The sequence below is a fragment of the Chiroxiphia lanceolata genome, chromosome 10, assembly GCF_009829145.1.
Source record: "Chiroxiphia lanceolata isolate bChiLan1 chromosome 10, bChiLan1.pri, whole genome shotgun sequence".
Classification (NCBI taxonomy): Eukaryota; Metazoa; Chordata; class Aves; order Passeriformes; family Pipridae; genus Chiroxiphia; species Chiroxiphia lanceolata.
In genome coordinates, this window is record NC_045646.1 from 4,489,681 (window position 1) to 4,497,291 (window position 7,611).

Consider the following 7,611-nt stretch of genomic DNA (forward strand, 5'->3'; position numbering starts at 1 on the left):
CTGTGCCTGAACAAAGGTGTCTGGCTGTATAGTTTGCCAGTACAGCTTTCTGAGCAAGGAGGGGTTTTTAGTGCTTAATGAACACAAATTGCATCAGGTGATGTAATAAATTATCATTCAAGGATTTCAGGTTTTTCAGCAAGATGAGTAAGAACTTATCACTTCTGGAGTTCTGAATCTCTTCTCTCTAAACATCTGATTTCCCTGTTTTATGCTTAGAGCTATGTTAGTGCCCTTCAGATTGAAATGACAGCAAGGAGAGCAGACACTGCACAGGTCAAGAATAAGAATGGCTGCTTTCACAGGGTTTATTGATCCTGTCCTGAAGGAGATGATTAACTCAATATTAGAATTGGTAGACTTTGCTCCAGAATTCACACTAGGAATTACATGCTGATGCAGAGAGTGCCTTTCTAGCCTGGCCCTGTCAGCGAGGGTTGGGCACGGCATCAAGTGTCAGTTTAAATAAAGAATTCAGTTAACACTTTGAGAAGTTAAAATCTCTACAGCATAATTTAGCGGTAATGGGCAGCTAATACTGACAGATGTAGAGCCTCATACTATTTATTGCTTTTACACTTTCTGTCTTAACTGCATCAGAACTGCACACGGTACAGCTGGGGCCTGGATCAGGGCATTGGTTCCTTTTTGATCTCACTGCCACATTGTTGGGAATGTGTTCCACTTTGCCAGTGGAAAAAGCATATTTAGAATAAAAATAGGTGCTGTCCACAATGACTCCCTTAACTCCTCCCCTTAGAGATGGTGATCTGTAATCACAGTCAAACCTGAAATGTTGGGAGCAGGCTCAAGGAAAGCAATTGAAAGAATGGTTCAAACTAGGACTTAGGAGGTGTGTTTGTTACATTTCATGTTAGTAAGCAGTGTAATATACAGCACAGGTAATTCTTATTTGTAATGTTTAAGCAATAGTTATGAATGTTTTGGGCTGAAGAAATGCCAAATGTACCACTTTTTTTTTTTTTATTGCTTTGGGGAAAAGGGATTAAGAGACATTGAAGAAAGGAATCTGTATTATGTAAGAGCTGCAAGACAAGCTAAGTATCACTGAAAGCAGGTCTGAGTATCTGCAAGCACAAGTTAGCAAACATTACCTGGAGCTTTTACGAAGACTTTCTGCTTGGCCAGTGTCTCTCCTTGAAAATCCTTGTATTGCAACACTGTAAATTCATAATACAAATCTTCCTGTGTTTGTTCACTTCCATGTGAGCTGCAAGGAGAGAGATTGCACAAATACATGCTGGTGTCATGGTATCATAGTTAGCTCATATTTTTCTTTGCAACATGAATAGGAAACTCTTTAGACTGGGCTGAGTTTTCAAAACTGGGAAGTGATTTGAGGGGCTTCAGTTTCAGGGAAGTGTTGAACCTCCGCACTGTTAAAAATCATGTTCCCTTAAGCTCAAGTTGTGTCTTTTCAAATGTAAAATATCAGAGTAAACCTTTTAAAGAGCAGCTAATACCTTCAGCACGTTTATGTCAAGGGAATTGCTTACGTGCAGTTTTAAAATGGTGATTGTTCAGCCTCTGACTCCTGCACCCACATGGCTGGTTTAGACATCAGGGCAGAACTGATATTAAATGCAGAAGCTATTTAAACAAGAAAAGCCTTGTCTCTACAGTGGCTTAGATTCCTATGGGGTATTAAGGAAAACGGCTTTATGTAAGGAAGGACATTTCTGCCATTTATCACAGAAGAGTAAAGCAAAACTTAATTTTTTTAAACATAGATAATGCCACAGAAAAGATACTTTTTCTATTTACATATCTAACCATTAAGAATGTTGCAAAAGTGACAAATATCTTATATTGCTGTAAATCCATTTTTAAACTTTAATTTTTTCCAAAGTGCCATGATATTAACTGTTATTTTTCACTGTTAAGCATATAGCAACTGTCATAAATATTCAGAAGGGACATTGGGTGTAAACAGTCCAGTGCAGTAGGCTTTGTTTTTTGGAGAACGTGTCTGCATCAGAAGCATGATGTATTTATGTGGAGTAACCTCCTTTTTTGTATGTGAGTTGGATTCCTATGGGTGCTCTGCTAGTTAATATTGTCACTATTATTTTCCTGTTTCATATGGAATATGGTCTTGAACGTTGTTGTGTAATCATTTCCTTTATTTGTGCACACTTTTTACTTTAAATAAAACATTTATATTAGGCCTCTGTGTGTTAAAATCTCAAACAAATGCTGTGAAATGCTGGGCTTTGCTTGGGATTGACCCTTTTAACTATCCACAACTCACAAGAGCCTTGTTCTAATCTTGTCATTTCTTGTAGAACGTTGCTCTGGGATAGACCCCAGCAACCCAAGAAATGCCTTCCTCAGTCTGCATTTCCCAAATGTGTCTGAGAATGCAGGTCCCTCTCCAGCATCATTCCTCAGCCTCATGTTCCTCATGCCCTTTTGGAGAAAAAGCGTCCTTGTAGGTTCTGTCTTTCATTCCAACACCAGAGCTGAGACAAAAGCTGTGAGGCTTCACTGTGCTGCGCAGAGACTGAAAGCTTCAAGGGAAATACAAAATGCGACTCCAGCTTGCTCGTCCAAGGGCCTCTTTCAGCTGGAACTTGTAACGACGTCACCTCAGCTGCCAGAGCTGGGATTTGGAGTTCTGAGCAAAGCTCTCGTCTGCTGCACTTATTTCTGCATGATTTCTTTCTTTGTTTCTTCAACTCCTCCCCTGCATTCTCTGAGATTTCTGACACGGGAGGGGGCGAGGGCACTTACCTCATACCCTGCTATGGATGCAGTATTTTAATATATCTGTGTTCCAGTCTCTGTGTATGTTTTAGCAAGAGGAAATCTCTTCAGTCTGGCTGGTTATGCAGAGTGTTACCAGCAGTCCCTGGGAGTGCTGCAGATGGCTGCATATCTTACATGCTTAACCTCCCCCCACGCACGCTCCTTGTTTCTGTTCAGTTGGGTGCCCAGCTGCTCTCGCCTCAGTCTGAGCAATTGTTTATGCTAAGACACTGTAAAAGAAATTAATAGCTTGTATAATCTATATATACACTTGATAACTGCTAAGCGTGCGTCCTCTCTTTGTGAGGGACAGTGTAAGACGTATAACCAAGAGAAATTTAATCTGAAATCGGCCACAGAATAATGATGTTTTCCTAGGAAGAGGGAGGTGGGGATTGAAGCCCCTTTGAGCAAAAGGGGATTTTACCATACCTTGCATTTTCTTTTGAAGAGTTCCCCCAGGAACTTATTTTATTTTAATTAGCTTATTTTAAGATAATTTTTTTCCTGCTTGTGATAAAGGGATCTGAACTGCCTACTTGAAGTGTGGGCTCTTACCATTTAATCACCAATAATTAAAGGCAGAGAAGCATCTACCTCCCCTGTCTGTTTGGCTTTTGCAGGAGATGGATGGCATAAATAGAACCAGGAGTCTCTTGTATCCACATTTGACTTCTAAACGTGAACAAAGTGCCTGGGTTTACACTTCTTCTGCACTGGGGTAGCACTAAGGTGTAGTTCAAGTTCATCAGGAGCTTCAGTGTTCTGTATGGGTCTGTTCCCACAGTGACTTATCCCGCAGGATGTGGTGCCTGCCAAAATGTATCAACTTTCTGTGCTTAGGGTAAAATAATAGGGTATCTAATACAGTATCTTGTCTGACTTAATGTGGCATAGGAGGTTTCACAACAGTGGTCCGAAGTGTTACTATTAAACATTGCTACTGAAGTGATTTTCTTTTAAAAGTGCAGTATAATATCTTAAGAGAAGGCACAGTCTTTGGTTCAGGGTTAAACTGTGCTCTTTAGCATCTTCAGGGAGTGTGTATATGAAAAGTTTGTAACCTTCCCCACAGCCCCAGCACTTCTTGAAAATTCAGAGACTTTAATAGTCAAAGATTCCTCCTGTGCACTGTTAGTGCACTTTATTACCTCTTGTAACTAAAACCTGTAACTCAGGTTTTAGTTGCACAGTGTCTTCAGAACTGCTTTTCACAGTCCACAGTAGAAGTTGTAGGCAGAGTTAACATCTTTTTTTAGACAATCCTCTACCTACAAACTTTGTCTTCCATTGCCTGATTATTGTAGCTCTATAGCAACACTATCATTACAGCACAATAGTTACCAGAATTTGCAACCTGAAATGGAAAATGTGCAGCAGAACTTGGAAAAAAACCCCAAATTAAATAATGCCACTGACTTTCTAAGCTTCCATTACATCAGTAGGTCTAATAAAAGATGGAATATCTGCCTACGTACATTGCCTTCCTTACAGCCATCGATCAGGCCAGCTCTGGTGTTATACATCTTGCATTTTCTTCGGTAAATTTAGAATGGATTATGATAAAGTGCATTTAGTGGATTGGTATTTGAAAAGAATTTTTTTTTATCAGGTCCTAAATTCCTAGAGGGTGGAGCAGACAGGAATGTCTAGAAAGTTTGGACAATTCTATCACAGGTCTGGGTCTTTCAGGATCAGCTCCAAAAGCTGGTGTATTTAGAAATCTTGTTTTATTCTGCTATTATGTATATGTGTATATATTTAAAAATATATAAATATGTTCTGCTATTCATGGCTTTGTATCTCAATAAATAAGTACAGGATGTTAGTCTTCTTCACAAATGTGTTTGCTTTTCTATAAAGCTATTTGTTGTCTTACCTGCAAACATCTTATTGCAGAACAATAGAGAATTAAACAGAATTTAAACAGAGAATTGAGATCAAACATAAGTGCACTTTTGCATGTTCCCTTTCCTTGCAGTTCACATTTTCCTGTAAGGCTGTTGCTTGTACTCCTGCAACTGCTTTGCCTCGTGGTGTTTGCTTAACTGTAAATGGAGAGGAAATGCCAATATTTATAAATCCTTCTGCAGAATCACTGTGTGAGGCAATCCTGGAAATGCTGCAGAGACATTTGTTGTCGCAGCCACAGTGAGATGATGCCTGCACAGCCCTGTGCAATTGTGTTGCTGCAGGCTAGAGGATGGAATTCATGGAAAGCACCAGGATACAACTGCCCATTGCTGCACCGTGCTGGATTCAGGTTTATGGTCCAGCATCCATGACATTTTCTTAAAATACACGCTATTTGTGGTGAATCTCGAGTGGCTGGAAAGCACAGAGGTGTCAGTCCTGATCATCCTCCAGTTCATGAAACTTGTGCATAGAGCCTGATGTTTTCATACCTACCCTTTTTGGCGATGATTCTGCTGCTGTGGGGGAGTTGCACAGGCAAAGTCTGGCAAAAGGAGCTAGAAAGTACTAGGGTACATGTAAGTAAGGAACTATGCTCTCCTCATAATGGTAGTAGTCATGAAAATAACTAAATAAGTACTATTATGGGGAAAGACTGACTCAATCTTTAGTGATTTACAGAAACAAAAAAAGGATAAGTAATAAAGTATTAAAGGGGGGGGGGGGCTGTATTTCTCCAATGCTTGTGTTCTTCCCCAGTATTAAATCTCAGTTCCAGTTTTTGGGAAGCTTTCTTCTCTGCTTTGGCCTACATGGAATGAAAGGAATTTATGCCTTCTCTTCCTTCTCTGTTTTCACAGGTAATTCAGAGGTTTACATCCCTCAAAAACACTAAGGTTTGGTTTTGGTACCCCTTTGTTTCTAGGAAAGCTGCCTGAGTGCTGCAATGTGGCAACAGTAAAACAGTGATCCTTGTTACGAGATTTTCTACTGAATGTAAAAATTGAGGTCGTGCTCTATTTCAGTTTTACGATTCCTTCATCTGTACCTGAGTAATAATAGAAAGGTGAAATGGTTTTCTGTACGTTTTAAAAAATGAATATAATCATTATTGTCTTTGTCATCACAGTTATTATTAAAAGCTCAGGCATTGTTATTTTATACAGTTATTCTAAACCCTATTCTACTACTTAAACTGTCAAAAATAAATTATTTTTGCAATATAACACACCACAGGGCCCAAAGATTGCACCAGCTGCATTCCATGCAGACATGGAATGAGGGATTGCTCCTACCTACAGATGTGACAATCTAAGATCAGCAACGGGCAAAACCCACACACAACACCAGTAATCCCAGGTCACTCCTTGCCCAGCCATCATCAGGAGGAAATGTAGATCATAGCCATCATCAGGAGGAAATGTAGATCATAGAATCATGGAATGATTTGGGTTGGAAGGGACCTTAAAGATCACCCAGTACTAAAGATACTGTAGATATTGTTGTAGATATCACAGTGGATGTGGTGGTTTGCAAGCAAGTTAAGAGATGACTCATGAAGCAGCTTCAGTGATGCTCAAGGACCCATCGGTGGGCCATGCCAGCCCAGAGGGAAGCTAAGCATACCAAAGGTGCAAAGTCAAGGATTAAAATGCACCAAACCCCCCTCTCAGCTGATCAACAGTGAGGCAGGTTTTGCTGCTCTCTAATAATCCTTCTGGGACAGCATTAGGAAACAGCTCAGGAGGGAGCCCTGGCCATGGGCAGCGCTGGCCGGTGCTAGGCGGTGCCTGGCAGTTGTACAACTGCCCCATTTTCATGTGCTGTGCTTTTGTACTCACATCAAAATATGTAACTGTGTGGGATGAAAGGCAACGGCAAATTGGATTGTGCCGTAATCCCAGCTGAAGCGCTGTCTTCTCAAAGATGTAAAACAGAAAAGCTTTGGGTTTCTTGCAGGCAGCAGGAATTTGTAATATGTGAACTAGTTGTACAGCGACTAAGCAGTCCCTGAAGAGCATCTTCCCCACCTCTCTGCAGAATTTGATCGTTCCGCTTCCCTAAATGTCTCTTGCACTTCAGCATCTCCTGTGAGCCTGTGGCTGGGGGAGCCGTCTTGTGAGACTGCTCTGGGGACAGACACCATCGCACCCACCCGCCTTCACCACATCTCCGTGTCCCCAGCGGGGGAGGCAGAGCAGAGCCCACCCTGCGTGGGGACCCTCGCTGGGGGACAGTCACTGAGGGACCCTCTGTCGGGACAGTCACTGAAGGAGCTTTGCTGGGGGACAGTCGCTGAGGAACCTTCGCTGGGGGACCCTCTACGAGGGATCCTCGCCGAGGGACAGTCCCTGAGGGACCCCCATTGAGGGACAGTGACTGGGAGCCCCTCACTGAGGGCCTCCGCCTGCCGCCGCCGCGCCTCGGGGGAGCGACCCTCCCGACAGCTCCCTGCCGGCGCCGGGGTCTCCTCCCGCCCGGCTTTGCCCTTCTGCCACGGCCGCTCTCCCTCCCCCCCCGCCGCAGCTGCCGCTCCGTGCCCGTCCCTCCGCCGGCGCCTGTCGAGCTCTGACGGGGGAGAGAGGGCAGCGCGGGGCCGGGTCTGACCCGGGCGGGCTGAGGCGGGGGCGGCGGGCGGACAGAAACAACACTTTTTAATGTCTATTATATTTATACATTTTTAAAATATAATTTTTAACGTGTTCTGCCCTCTCCCGCGGGCGGAGGGGGCCGCTCCGGGCTCCCCGGCGCTGAAGCGGCGGCGGCGGCGGCGGCGGCGATGTCGGGGGGAAGGGGAGGGGCGGGCGGGCGCTCCCGCCGCTGCCCCAGACAGTGGGCGGGGCCGGCGCGCGCCGCCGGCGGGTTCGTGCCCGCGCGCCGCCGCCGCCGCCGTCTCGGTCTCCGCAGTGAGGTCACGGGTGGGCGGCG